We start from the raw sequence: 16192 nt of genomic DNA, 5'->3' as shown, positions 1-16192 counted from the left end.
TACCATTTTGATGTTGAAAAGATAAGCATCTGGTATGTCATCATCTACCCCTTGAGGGGCTTCCCCGTTGTGTATTCTTGAAAGATGATCAGCTCGCAGATGAGTTTTCCCCTTTTTGACCACCACTGTGAAGTCAAATTCTAGCAATATAATAAACCAGCGTACGATTCTCCTTGAATTGCAAGGTTTATTTACTAGGTATAAAAGAGCTTGATGATCCGTAAAGAACACAAATTTGTTTGCAAGCAAATAATGCCGAAATTTCTTCACAGCATAAATCATCCTAACCCTTCCCTTTCGGTGGTTGTGTAGTTCTTTTCTACACTGTTTAATTGTCGGCTCACATAGCAAACTGGAAAATCCATTGTTCCGTCTCCAGGTTGAGCTAGAATGCTACCAATGGCATATGCCGAAGCATCAATGTGCACATGGAATATCTTGTCCAAATCTGGTCCCTTTAGCACAGGTGAGGATATAAGGTTTTCTTTCATTCTTTGGAATGAATTCTCACACTCATTGGTCCATTCGAAATTGACTAGCAAACGATACAAAGGTTGTGCGATAACCGCATACATGTATATGAATCTTTGATAATATCCACAGTGCCCCATGAAGGATTGCACTTGTTTTGCATTAGTAGGCCTGGGTAGGTCTACAATGACTTTGACTTTGTCCAGGTCTGTGGTTATTCCGTTTCTTGAGACAATGTGTCCTAAGATTCGTCATTGCTTAACCATAAATACACACTTTTCCGGGTTTAGAGAGATTCGATATGTTCTGCACTTTTCAAAGACTTTTTGGAAATGGTCAATATGTTCTTCTCGCAGAAGAGAGTGTACACATAGGTCATCCATGTAAATTTCTAAGAATATTCTTAGGTATTCCTTGAAAGCGTGAGTCATTAACCTCTGGAAAGTGGCTGGTGCATTTGCTAGGCCAAATGGCATAACTCGATATGCATAAATCCCCCATTCTGTAGCGAAAGTTGTTTTGTGTTGATCCTCCCTTGCTATTGCCAATTGGTTGTATCCTGAAAACCCATCCAGAAAGGAATAAGCCCGTTTCCCGGCCACTCGCTCAAGGATATGTTCTGTAATTGGCAAGGGATAATTATCCCTTACGGTTGCCGCATTCACCTTTTTGAGGTTTACGCACACTCGCAGTTTTCCATTCTTCTTGGGAACGACCACAATGGGTGAAACCCAGTCTGTATGTTCAATTTCATAGATGAACTCTGCGTCCATCAGCTTATCAATCTCTTCTTTGATTCGTTTGGCAAATGTGTCATTATATGTATAAGGACGTTGTTTGCTAGGTTTTGCATCTGATTTTAAAGGAATTGTATGTTGGCATATTAATGGATCAACTCCTTTAAGGTCTTTATAGGACCAAGCAAACACATCTTTATATTTCGTTAGAAGTTGTGTAAGCTGTGCTTCCTCCTCAGGCTCTAAATCATTAGCTATATAGACCGGCTGAGGCTTTTCACCTGGTTCTGCGAGGTTTATTCTTTTTGCGTTTGCAGGCCCGTCGTAAGATTCTTGGTTGGTTCTCTCTCTGATTGGTGGTGTCAAGATGATTTTTCTTTCCTGGATAGTAAATTTCCTATAGTGAGGTGGTACGTTCATGTTGCCCTTTTCTGACTCCCCTTTACCATCACTATCCTCTTCAGTGGTCCAGATCTCCCTCAAAGACCGTTTCAGTTCTTGGTATTTCTGTTTACGCTCTAGTTTGGTCCACTCTTGGTATTTTGTTGGTTCTTTTTTTGTTTTTTCAGATTTTTGTGATTTTGTTTGAGCCCGAGCTTTTCTTTCCCGATTCGTTTGTTCTCGCGTTTGTTCTTTTCGATTTTTTGAGAATTTTACTGATATTTGATCTTTCACACAATCCTCTTCTTTTAAAAGCATCAAATAGTGAGTTTTTCCTTTTATCTTGGGCATCAGGTTCTGCCTCACTTTATTTTTGGCTCTTTTCTTCCTATAGCGTTCTTGGCGTCTAGGGTGTTGATTAGAAAAATCATACAACTTGATATTCTCTGCTTCATTCCCACGCTCACTGGAGGTGTCCGAACACTCATTATCTGCCTCATCATTTACTTCCACTTGCTCAGAAGATTTGTAAAACTCTTCTTGTTCTGGAGGTGCTACCGTCTCTTTTTCTGGCATCACGCTTACCATGTAATAGGGTAGCACATCGTAACCATCCTTATCGCAAAATTTTGTTGTTGGACTGTCGGTAATGGTACATACATCTAACGTTGCCAGTATGTGTTCCCATTCTAGAGGCTCCAAGGCATCTTCAGGGAATGGATCCGGAATATACTCTTTGTTTTCAATTGCTCTTTCTAAGATGCAATCCTCTTTTCTTAAGCTTCCACAATGTGAAGCTCCGCACATCCATAGCTCTTTTGGTTGCCCCAACCATGCTGGTAGTTGTGATCCTGTTATTGTAGCCGAATCAAACTCTTCCACAGGTGTTTGGTTTACATCCTTGTAACTATGGTCTTTCAAGTGTACTTTAGTTGTCGTCTCGCCATGTCTGAGGTATATGTGGTCATAACCCCAATCTTGGACCATCTTCAGTTGTCGTATGAATGGTCGTCCCAAGATTATCTCATAATTGTTCTTTTTGTCAAAATCGACTATTGCAAATGTATGCTCATACTCGATCCCGCACGAAGTGACAATTACCTTTTCCAAGAGTCCGAGAGGCTTCTCCATGAAACCATCTGCCAACTGCACCTTCATTCGGGTAGCCCTCAGAGTTGGTTTTCCCCATTTTTTTCAGACTTCCTTCGTGGCGATAGCAACTCCCGCTCCACTGTCAAGAATAGCTTTGGAAACCACTCCTTGGAATTCTACAGGTAGCATTGTGTTTCCGTCTTCTCCCTCACAATAGTCTCCAACCTTATTCAATGGTACCGGCCTAGTGTTTAGATTAGGCCTGTCCAACTCCCTGATTCCTTCTTGTAGTTTCAAGGTGGGGTTTTTTACTCCAAATTTTTCCAGACATTTTCCTACTGTGGTCCACATGTTTGGCCTTAGCTTTAGGAGTTCTGCTAACGTGATTGTGCATGCCACCGGGGTGGCTAACAACTCAATCAATCGTTGTGAGTCCATCACCTTGTTAGAAGAAAATCTTTGAGATGGAATTGCCCTCACTTCCGACTTAGCTTCGTATTCTCCTAGGTAAGAGGGTAAAGTTCTCAAAGAGTCTGTTTGGCTGTGTCCCGAACTAATAGATCCTTGGTCTCCCCCTTGTGAATGCACCTCAAAGTTCATTTGTGATCTTGCCTCAAATTCTTCAATAGGAGGTAGGATCACATTCTTTCCTTTTCTCGTGCTATTCATGTGGTCATTCATTCTATTAGCCTCGTTGGCCTCTCTGATTTGCTAACACAGATCATCTAGACCATTACCGTCCTTTCCCATCTCTGCCGATATTCTCCGATGGACCCCGTCACTTGCCCCTTCGGTGGTATTGGGCACTATGATAGGCTCTCCTCTGGACTCATATTCATTAGTGAGTCTTTCCTTTGTTTCCTCATGTTTCTCTATTGTTGGTTGGATAGGGGTTGGAACTGACACATTATGGCAATTTGCCGGTTTTCCCAATGGGTCTTTCATCAATGATTGAGCCATCTCGATCATCTTTTTACACATATCCAACCTTTGTTTTTCTATTTCCGCATATGGATATGTCATCCATCTTTGCTCCTGGGTCTGGTTTTTTTTAAGCCGAGCTTCATAAGCTCTTAGAAGCGCATCCAGCTGCTCGTTTACTTTGTCTGCTAGCACAGATCCTCCTGATCCTGCACTTTTGGGCTCAGCTATTTCCTTTGGTGCTGTGGCTGTTGTGGTGTGTGAGCTTAGGCTGGCTAGATCTTCTAATCGCTCCAACCTGTTCTTTGTATGTTTCAACTCATCGGATAGGGCGGTTTGCTCTCGTTCTTTCCTGGCTTTCCTACGCGCTGATCCGAGCCTATCACAAATTTTTGTTTATTATATTTTGTTGGTTTTCCTTGCTTCTAGAGGTTTACAATAAAAGAAAGAGTGAGAACCACCTCTTGGAAAAATTAAAAAAAAATGATTTGACAGGAATTTTTTCTTGACTAGTTCACCGGAGGTGAAAGGTAGAAGGAGAACCTAGTGGTAAAGGGAAGGGAAAATATGTAAATGTGAAAAGAAAAGATATGATGTGGTTGTGGAGCCATGCACCCATGATTCAAGGGTCATGAGTGGCTCATATCATCATGGCTTTGGAGCCATATGATGATTCAAACAAATGGGACCCAAGTGGAAGACTTGGTAAAGGAAGGAACCAGACACATGATTTTGCTGAATTTTTAAAAATTATTCCACTCCGATCCAAAAAAAGTTGTCTTCATAAAAGTTGTAGCTGATGAGCAGGAGATTTTGGCCATATTTTTTTAATAATTTTTGCATCTACGGTCTAGGAGATATGGCCAAAATGGCGGACGCCATTTTTTTCAACTGTGGTGGAGACCACCCCCTCTACCTTTACACACACACACCCTTCCTTTTCCACATTGAGACCTTCTCTAAAAATCAGCCATTAGTCTTCTCACCCTCCTCTCCTTCCTCCTCTCTCTCAAGCTCAAAAACCCATCAAAATTCCTCTTCTAATCACCTCTCAAGTCATGCTTAATCTTGTTGTAATTCATAAGTTCTCATTCAACCCCTTTCTATTATTACTAGATATTTATTGATTTTATGTAGATTCTTTACATTTTAAAATAAGGAAGCTCTTGGACTCAAGCTATGGAGGAAGGAGTGAAGACAACACAAGTGATGATGGAGCTAATTGGTCAACAAATCACTTGGAAGGAGCTTCTTCATTGGTTGAATGTCCCTAATCAAGCTTTATTTGTACAAATTACACTTGGATCTTAACCTCACTCCTAATCACTCTCTTTCCTATATAAAGAGGCCTTCCCCTTTGTAATTTCAAGCCTTTCTCAGCCCCATTGAGTCTTTGTATCACTCACCATGAGCCCATGAGCTCATTCATTCACTCTATTCTTGCACATTCTAGAGTGCAAATTGTTTCATGCTAGTAACCTCTCCTTCTCTTACTTATGTTAATTAAGAGAAATCTTTTATATATGTGTGAGAGTGCTTGATGTGATCTTGGCTAATCCTTGAGTGGTTGTTTGGTAATCTACATGCTATTTCTGTTGGGAGTGTTTGAAGTCATCCATTCCTTGTACACACACTAAGGTTAATGCTTCATTAATAGTGATCTCTCTCTCTCTCTCTCTCTCTCTCTGTCTCTCTCTCTCTCTCTCTCTCTCTCTCTCTCTCTCTCTCTCTCTCTCTTTGTGTAGCGGTCCTAGCCCACGCTTCCAAGACTAGGTGGTGCCCTTATCTCATTTCCCTTGTGGCGCAATGGAGTTGGTTTTGGTGTAGAGGCCGCCATTCCAAATTTCCTTCGTCAACGCCTTTCTTGCCTTCCAAGTGCTTCTCTGATTTTTCGTTTCTGAACTTTGGGCATCCGTCTCTGGTTCTTCTATTATGGGTTCATTCGTCCTTCTTTGGGGTTGGGCCCGTGTCACCGCCTGAACAGGTATGATTGTTTCACTTTCTGATACTCCACTAAAAGGTACTGTTTCCAACAGGTTCAAGGTGGTTTTTTCTCCTTTATTCGGGTTTTTAGGGCAATCGGGAATCAAATGAGTAATTCCACATTCTGGGCAATACGCATTGACTCTAATGATTTCATCATGGGGACAGTCTCTCAGCCAATGGTCTCCGCCACACTTGTAACAGAGGCCCTTGGGTTGTTGAGGTGCTCCTTGAGCTCCCCGTTGCTGGTAAGTCTGTCTCTGTCCGCCCATGCCTCCATTGGCTATGAACAACAATGTTCGTTCATCTAAGTTATATCTTCCTTCTCCTACGGCCTGTATAGCAGTTGGAGGTCCTTGATTCCCCCTTGTGCTCCATGGATCTGGTGTCAAGGGTTCCTCCGGTGGATAATAGATAGGGTTCTCTGCATATCCATTGGGATCCTCATAGTATGCATGCATAGGCACCAAAGCCTTTTCTTCTGGTTCAGTTACCGTTGGGGTCTATCTTACATCAACTGGTCGTAATCCTGGTAGGGGTGGTTGTTGCCCCAACACCGGTTGTGGTCTCTTTACACCTACAGGTCCTGGCAAGTTGCCTGCTTGATATCTAGGCATAGGTGGAACTTGAGGGGAAGCTACAAGAGCTTGGGGAGCATAAGGTCTCTCCCTCACATATCCCTTGTTATAGTAACATTCCTCGGTCCCATGGTTTGTCCATTTTTGTTCAATAGCACACCACTTGGGCGGTTTAGCCTGGGGTTTGGCGTACAAGTTGACCTTTTTTAGCACTTCATCTACAAGCTGCTCTTGGTTTACCGCTATTTCTCCTTTCAGTGTTGTCTTGGAGGACTTGCTCCGACTTTGCTATGAAGATGAATTGTCATCAAGGTCCTTGAACTCCCCTTCTTTGTAAACCGCACAATTGTCCACAAGGTACAAGGCTTCCTTGGTCAACTCATTCAATGTAGTGCTCCTCTTCATATGTAAGTCTTTTTGGAGATCTGCATTCCTTAGTCCTTGGCTGAATATTAGCATAAGTCTGGACTGAGTTGGCAGTTCTTCAACAAGACAGAACTTAACATATCTCTTTAGTCTTAGGGCTGCCTTCCGTACAGATTCTCCATCTTTTTGTTTGAATTTATGGAATTTTGAGATGGTATTATGAGCTATTCCCCTTTGAGAGAATTCCTCAATAAACTTGTCAAACACTTCCTCCATCGACTCAAAGTCTCTACGCTCTACAGAGTCAAACCAAGTTGCAGCATCATCCTCTAGGGTTAGTCCAAACCCTACGAATTGGGTAGGAAATTCTAGCACCTCTTCAGCTCTAATCACACGTACAAAGGCTGCTACATGATCTCTTGGGTCTCTGTTTCCTATGTATTTCCTGTTTACCCATTTTTGCACTTGAGAAGGTCTAATTCTGCAATGGTCTACAAACCTCATCATGGGATCACCCCTTCCAAGTCTATACCCCTCCTCAAGCCTTCTGTAATAGGCTGGTTCCTTGCCCAACGGTGCTCCTAAGCCATAATTTCTAAAGGTTCTCACCGGAGGTGGTCCTTCTCTTCGAACTCATTCCATGGGTGGTCCTCCAAGTTCGGTCGACCCTTGTGTCTTTGGCTTACTCTCTGCTTGATACCTTGAATAGTGTGGTGGTTCTTGCAAATCCGTGAGCCCTCGAGCCACTGGATAACCCTCTCTGTTTCTGTCTGGTTCCATTGTCACACTTTGTCTAAGCCATGCCTGCAATGATGGTTGGTTTACTTGTTGGTCTTGGTTGTTGAATGCTCGCGGTCTGGGGAAATGTGATGTAGCGTCATACTCATCTGAGAATGGATTCGTTGACTTTCTTGGGGTGTGGACGGCTCTCGGCATTTCCTCAGGGGCATATGCTGATGTTCCTGGACGTGTTGCTCTTTCTACTTCCTCTGGGAGAATACGTTGGTATTCTCGCCCATATCTATCAACAAAAACTATGCCCTTCCCCGTAGCAGTTTCATAAGAGAATAAGTAAAGAACTTTGTCTTTGCTTAGTTCGTCTGCGTATGGTTCTTTACTCCGAAAGTAAGAGACAATACCCTCACTCTCGTGTTTGTAGATTCCCACATTCTCGTTATAAGTTGGAACCCTGATTGTTTTCTTATCGTACATGAAAATAGCTCCATGCCGATCAATGTTTGGTGGAGGCTCTTGAGTTTCTGAAATCATTTTCCCTTTAGCCACGTTGTCTCCATATCTGTTGTAATATTCAGGGTTGCTAACTATTAAATAGTGGTTTTCCTTTTCGTCTCGGAATCTATCTCCATCATCATACACGTGGATTATCTCCAATCTTTGTGCTGGCCTCTCTTCAATACAAATGCACTTGCGACCTTGACAGTAAGAATAGACTAGGGCTTCTCTTGAGTTTGTTCCCTCCAAGAAGATCACAGTAAGCCTGGAATCATTCGAAGGATTTTGGGAGGTACTTCCTCCTCGCATAGGTCCCTCCTAGGTGAAACTTCCTGGCTGTTGGCTCCCCATCATGAAGAAAGATTTGTCTGACGACGTGTCAGTATCACTACCTTCCTCAATAATCGGTGCTAGCGGATCTAACCTTGCCTGAGTTACACTCTCTTCAGTGGACACTACGCTAACTTGGTCACCTGCCACTTTCTGGTCTCTAACAATGTATCTTCCTGATCTTAAAGTCATCAAACTTATCAATGCAACTTATCACAAGTTCAACCACTAACCTGGAAATGGATCAGTTTCTGCATAACGTCTTGCTTTGTTGCTGAATATACCTGTACACAAGAGTTTTAATTTCCACAATTGGATCAACGCATTTATCTGCTGGAGGTGATCTTAGTAAGGATTGGTATAATTGGAGAGTTAATCTCAACCACTACTATATTCTATACACTGTTGATGTTCCTGATTAGGTTGCTAATCTGAAACAGTACCCTTCCTTGATGTTGGCCAATTTACGTGAAAAAGCTTGAATTCAGTATTTGCTTTGTCAAATGGGCAATCACGGTCCAATTTTACCTTTGAAAGAAGTTCTAGAGCCCTTAAGCCAAATAGAACCTCACTGTCTAGGCCAAGTCAAATTTTCTCTCCGGAATTCCCCAATAGACATCCTACGTGTAGGATGTCTCATGCTACATTTAGCCTGGATTTCTACACTATATTTTCCCCTTGTTGTGCTGAGCTTACAGCTGTTTTTACTTTTTGATTTGGACTTCTAGAAGTTGGTCAATGAGTCAGTAATCTGTTCCGACGGCCTGATGATGGTGTTGATCAGTCTAATCAACTCCAAATTGGACCAAAGTTGACTAGCAGGATTTCCTTAGGCTATATAACCCCTTACAATGCTCAAAGTCCAATTATGGCTTCACTTTCTTGCATTAGACATACTACGCATAGAATGTATTTTTCTTCAAAATGGCTTTAAACTCAAGACTTCAGCTCTTATTGAGCTGCTGATCATCTTGGTATACTCAGATTTCAGTTTGGAGTCCTAAATCACTCAGTAGACATACTACGCGTAGAATGTCTTTTTGGCCTGCTTGACCCTAGATTTGTTCCACAGCTTCCCCCTGATGTCAGTATCCCAGTGGTATGATTAGATCTCAGTTTGGATGTCAAAAGTCTCAAACTTCTGCTGTTTTTCTTCTTTCAGTCAAAAGTGCTAAAGTCCACTTTGAACCCAATTTTCTTACCCGAATGAGGTGAAGACCCTTTCAGTCACTCAATATATTATCCAAGGCACACTCATGCAGCCATCTTAAGGTTTTGGTTTCAAGTTAATGCTTTTGCACTAATTGGGTAGGATGTCTAGCAATTTCAGTCTATCTGGCCTTATCCTGTCAAGAGATGGCCAAATTTCCCCTTTGCAGTTGAAATTAGGGTAAACCCTACCTTCAGAACACACTGGTCACCTCAAAATTCCAAAATTCCTCCCAGATTGGCCTGTAGACATACTACGCGTAGGATGTCTCCTGGCTTAAACTTAAAGTTTTTCATGACAGGAATGTTGTTGATGTTCTTTAGGCCTATCAGAAACACTCACAGTATTCTTTGGACTTCGATTAGGCTTTCAACCACACTTTTGCGTCTTTTTGAGTATTTTACAAACTTGTAATGATTCTACCAAGCAAGTATACATGCATGAAATGCTCTAGATCTGAATCATGATGTTCTACTTACTCTACTCCTACCTACCATAAAGAAATGGTGATAATTGGTGTTTTTGGTTGCCTTTTGGTCTCTCCGGACTCTCAAGCTCTCTTCACACCGCTTCTCCCACTCCCTGTTCCTACTCTAGAACTCGACTACTAACTAAAAAACTTCCTAAGTGTACCTCCTCTACCTCAGTCGAAGGATCTAGGCCAGACACACGCTTCCTAAACTCCCTCTAAGACCTAGAGAGTCCTCCACCCTATGAACCTATCTAAATGTAAAGCGAGACTCTTGGCAAGCCAAAAATCCCAAGCCTCAAGGATTAGTCTCGGTCACCTACCTAAGGTTTTCGTCCCCGACAGCGGCGCCAATGTTGGACGGATATGCCGCGACGGACGTCAGCACAGCGAGAACTCACCTAACAAGTAATGTCAGCTAAGGATGAAGCTTGACCCGTAGGCGCGTGGAAGCAAGCATAAGGTGTCAACTTACACTCGACCGACTCCTAACTAGTTCCTACAGAGGCCCCTACCAATTGTCTAAGTCACAGTCTTCAAGAGAACAAAAGAGGATGCTTCCTACAACGCTTGCTAGAGCCGAACACCTATCAAACACTTCGGAAACACCACAGAACTTGAAGGAGACCCTACGAATACCTATAGGCCACTCTCCCTAAGGTCTGTGAACCAAAGTCATGACCCAAAACACCCGGTGCAGAAACACGTAGGATGTCTGGCCGAAATCTGCAGGTCTTCGTTTTCAAAATCTGAAGTGCCTAATGTGTGGTTCTACTCAATGTGAACGTGTGGATATGCTGCAATGCAAAATTAGACAACATATGCTCACCCAAACAACCGATGAAGCTCGTAAAAGAAGCTCCCGAAGCCGGACCGTATGCGCGCAATGTTCGTATCGGTCGTAGCTCTAGTCGGGGGCAACACGCTGCACTTCTCTGCACTCGATTCCGACCACCGTAGCACGTGTAGCGTCAAGACAAAGCTCACACTCTCTCTCACGTACACAGTACGCTCACTCACAAACTTAAACTTGTTTAAAATGACAAAAAGGTCCTTCATTAAGGTCAAAAAGTGATATATATACCTTAAAACTTCTCAAACCCTAAAGTTCCAAAATCATCCATCTACTCCTTCTAACTATCAAAACTGGGATACAATCTGGAAACTTCTGTAAGTCCCAATATTTACAAGGTGAAAAACCGGGTTTTCCTCAATGAATGACTAATTACAAAAAATAATAATCCGTCGAGTAGTTAGATGCCGTGGGGTGTGTCCAGCTTCTAACAACACCATCACTTTGGTGCATAACAAAGCTTGAGCTAGTTGAGTGAATGCGAGTAGAAGATATCTTCAGTTCTAGCATTGTTGTAATAATCCGTCGAGTAGTTAGATGCCGTGGGGTGTGTCCAGCTTCTAGCAACACCATCACTTTGGTGCATAAAAAAGCTTGAGCTAGTTGAGTGAATGCGAGTAGAAGATATCTTCACTTCTACCCCAACATCAATGACTTGGTAGTTTTGGGTGCGGGTGCAATTTCATGGCCAAAGGCTCACACTTCTCCTCCAATTTGGTTTGGCAAACTCATTCAGCTTCATAAGGTGACTTGTTTCATTGAAGGTTGTTGGTTAGTTGCTTGTCCTTGTGATTCATTGGCTATTGTTTGTTGGCTACCATTGTAAAAGGGTGGATGGTGAGAGGGCTCCCATAACCCTAAGACAATGTGCTAGTGAGGCTATAACCAAACCTTGTCACTTGAATCCGCAAGCTCTAGGTGCCTTCTTGGGAAAATCAAAAGGTTAGGACTGAGTTGTACACCATCTCTCTCTCTCTCTCTCTCTCTCTCTCTCTCTCTCGTGTTTTAGTGTGTGAGAGTGTTCCATTGGTGTTAGGGTTAGTGTAAAGTCCTTACTTAATTTTGGGTTGCTCTAATGATTCTTTTTTTTTTCGCATCCTAGTTCGCTTTTAAACTAGGTGGTGCCCCTTGTGTAGTTAGGTTTTGGTTGTGGGTTTGTTGTTTTGTTGTGCTTGTGGTTGCCCCAACCCCAATTGAGTAGCACAGGAGCCTTGAGGGGTGTTTAGAGGTCGCCTCTCTTGTTGCCCACCCCGGGCCACCTCACTGCATTATGCAAGGGGTGTTTATCCACCTTCAACTACTCATGGATCAATGCCCTCTTTATGACTACTCCAATGCGATCATGTTCACCTTTTCCATGACTTGACCCAAAATAGTTGTTCATCATCTTGAGGCTAGTAAGCTGAGAAAACCTGGAAACAAAGTAGAAAGGATGTTGTGCTTTGAATTGTGATGTTGCACCATCTGAGCATACCCATTGTCGCTTCAAGAAAAAATCGTGGTCCTTCAACCACTATTCATGCAGTAGAAAGGAGTGTTTCACAAACAATGTATCATGCACATTGTCATTAGATATATAGAAATGGAGAATTTTTTGGATGTCTCCCATTCTTGAATGCGCAAACTAGATGTGGACCAAAATTCCCACCTGACTAGAATACCAATGCATGGATTCGATCTCATTTTAAATTTTAAAACTATAATTTTCAGCACAAAGACGACAACATCACTTGGAAAATTTTGTAGACACTCTTTGAATTGGTCGGCCTGCCATATGTAGATGTAGTTATGTTTGAAAAACCTAGTCAGTTTCTCTTTCATGAAAAAAATAATTGGAGCTCCTAATTTGCTAAATAACAAGATCTTTCCTTTTGTGGCACTGACCGTCTTTGTCTAGTTTGTGCATCTCCACACCAACAAAAACCTTTGTAGCCACCACGAAGTTGTTGTGGCTATGTTCCTCGACAGGACAACATCTGAGTAGTTTAGCACCGCACTGATCACATTCTCCCATCAGAAGTTGTGTAAATGAAACATGAAATGTTTTCATTTGGGACGACACAATAAGGACTCACATAGTGTTGTGAGAGTCTCAAATGTGGAATTTTCAGCCACCCATATACTTCCACTGCTGCAGGGTCACAAACCTCACATCTACATTAGCAAGAACCTCCATGTACTCCATACCTTCCTTGCTGCATTTGATTGAAAGCCTCTTTGATGTACACAGCCTACACATGGTACTTGTAGCAGCATGTATTATGGTCCTTCAATTTTTGAACAAAGAAAGGCTTCATACTCTTAAAGAATCTAAGAGAGAGGTGCATGGTAGGATGCATGTCCTGAAATTGTCTGTACAATTCTACCTGCTCAAGAACAAAGGCAATGATGAGATCATGTGAGCTTGAGCATATGGGTCCCATGACCCATTGTACTTCTTCTTGAATCATGTAATCACTTGATATGGCCTCATTATGTGGTTCAGTCACCAATGTAACCAGTTCATGGTCTCTTGTAAAGACGTCTCTCATTAAGTCTCTTCTTGTCTTGGAGAAAATCCTGGTGGAATCCTCTCTGCTATGTACATTGACATCGTTTTCTATTGAAATTAAGTAGAGATAGGAGTACCCTTGTAAGTATCTCTGTTTGGTTTGATTGGATCAACAAGTTTTTACTCTCCTACATACTTATCTACCATCAAAACTTGCACTCCTTAGACATTTGTATACGTAAATGCATAGAGCTCCTTATGGCCTGTCAACTCTCCAACAATGGGTTCTACACACTTGTGGAAGGTATGTGGATCCCCATTTGTGAACCTATACAATCCTTCATGAGCATAATGGATCAAAACTCTCATGACTTTGTTTGTTTTGATGAATCTCAAATTTGGATTCTTGTCCTCTAGGTCTTCATCGCTTCTCACTCTCGAAGGTGTTGCAAGATTTCTTGCGGTTTTCATGTCTTTGAGTTGAGTAGAAAACCTTGGTGGTGGATGATTTTTCATGATAAGCCTCACTCAAAACTCTCAAGATATTCTTGGACAAGCTCACGTTGGCTTAGTGTAGTTTATCTCTTTTTGTCCCTATTCAAGTCTCTCAAAAGTCAGGACTTTGTGACTCTTGGGTCTCTGAGAATTGGTTTTGGGTACCCTAAAAGTTTGAAAAAATTCAGCTCTAAAATTCATTTTGTGTCCTATTTCTCACTCAATTTAGAGTTGTGTATCAAAAGTTAGAGCAATTTTGGTGAACAGCACTCAAAACAGTCTCAAGACCATGACATAGGAACTTTGGCTTGTATATTGATCTTTAAAAGATATTTTGAACTCAAACTTGAGATTTGCAATGTACTCAGGTATATCTACAAGCTCATCAAGTCAGATACACCCTATGAAGATGTACACGGATCACAATCCATGATCCTCAACCAAATTTTCACTTCAAGTTTTGATAGTGGGTAGACAAGGTCATATGCAGACTTTGGGCAAATTTTCATCAAATTATGAGGTTGGGGGACATGGATCATGATCCATGTTCAACCACATCTAGACTTGATCTTTGGGCGGGTTGCTGCTCTCTATGTCCACAAGCTAAATCTCAAATCTTTTTGGATTTCGACTTGTTTTGATAGGTCAACTATCCAAAACTAGGTCTGCTATGCGGTTTTCAGTCTATCAAGTGTTTTGATTTCTTTTAACCCAATTTACTCATTTTTTCTAGAACTAGACTTGGGCATATGTTTCCTTATGTGTGCACTAATGATCTAGAAAATTTCAAGTCAAGCTCTTACCATGGGTACATGGACCACAATCCATGTTTGGAGGCAAAATTGACTTTTCTTGGTATCATCAGAATCAACATGACTAGTAGATTCTATGGTATCAATTTTTTTGGGTTGATATCCAAATTCAATTTTGAAAAGACCACTAGGCTTCTTATGGCCTTCTCTAGCTATGATACAACTTTGGTTTTAGTCTGTAAAGGGGAACATGGATTGCGATCCATGTACCCTTGTGTCAGAATGCATTAAAACTTGGCAACCCTCCTTCTAAAAGTTTTGATCACAATGGTCTTTGCTGCAGGCTAGTATAGTTTTTGTCCAGAAATTCACCTAAGGTACATGGATTGCGATCCATCTTTGGTCACCTCTGAACTTGGGATTTGGTGAGCTGATAGACTATGTTTGTACCCTGCTCCCCAATTTTTTAAGAAATTTGGATCAGTTTCGAACAACCAAAGGTGAAATCTTGAGTCTGCTATGACAAATTTGATAATGTTCTATTTTTGGATCTTTTGATCACTTTTTTCAGCATTTTTGGCAATGCATCTTTTGAAAAAAGTGTTTGTCTATGTGTTAGCTATCTAGTACTCAGATATCATCCAAAAATCTTGATGGGGTACATGGATTGCAATCCATGTTCCATCCTATCTAGATACCAAATTTGTCATGTTGATTACTTACAATATCAGTAGTCTACTCCACCACTTACTTTTGGATTTGAACAACTCTTTGTCGGTCAAAAGAAAATTTTGATGTCTGGCTTATGATTTTTGACTAGTTTCTATGTTTGGCTATTTTGAGGAACTTTTTTCATTTTTTTCTTAATGTGCCTTTTGAAAAAGTTGTTTCAAATGGTATCAGCTACCTACTGGTCAAATCTCAGTCTCAGATGGTCAAAAGGTACATGGATCATGATCCAACATCTAAACTTGAAATGTGGTCAGTTGTATGCCTGCACTCTATGGATGTCAAATTTTTACTTATTTTTGGATTTGGATCTCAAAAAGTAAACTTTAATCAATTACCAAGGTTTTGTCTCTTTGGCCTAATTTCTTGATTTCAGTGAGTTTTCAATGTCAATTTCTCACCAAAATTGTATATTCAATGATGTGGAACCACATTGGACCCAACTGTATCAATTTTTTCTCAAATTGTCACAAGGGGACATGGATTATGATCCATGTTCCTGCACCAATTTGAGATTGACTCTTTGTGGTTTGGTTATTCTCTTTTTGCACTTATTTTTGGGTTTAGATTAGATTTTGAGTTTTGACCATCAAATTTTTAATTTTTTAGATTTTTATGGTCTTCCTTACCAAACTATGGTTTTTAAATTTTTTTTGTGAACTTTCAGTCCAAATTTGATGGTGGTAGTTTCCACTTAGCCTACTCCTAACTAGTGAAATGAAACTAGGAAGAAAAACAAACAAAACCGTAAAAAATAAAGCCAAAACGGAAAATGGAACAGCACTTTTAGAATAATGAGAAAATTAGAGAGTGAAATGCTTTTGGCTATCTCATTCACCACTCTCTTTACTTTTTGAGAATTGATCTAGCAAGTTCTTGACTTCTAGACTCTTGCGTCTAGTTGCTTCATTGTTAAAGTGTAAATGGAATGGAAAGGCAAATCTCTTGAAAAGAACGCTCTAAATACACACTAGATCACTAACCATCTAAGGATCATTCCCGGACAATGGCGCTCATGTTAGCGGGTCACCACTATGGACATCTGTAGCATAGCTTGTTAGCGGCTGGACACACCCAACGGAGAATGATTGCTCCGCAGGA

Source organism: Adiantum capillus-veneris, chromosome 16, assembly GCF_014529385.1.
Source record: "Adiantum capillus-veneris isolate H3 chromosome 16, ASM1452938v2, whole genome shotgun sequence".
Taxonomy (NCBI): Eukaryota; Viridiplantae; Streptophyta; class Polypodiopsida; order Polypodiales; family Pteridaceae; genus Adiantum; species Adiantum capillus-veneris.
Note: the sequence above shows the minus strand (reverse complement) of the source record.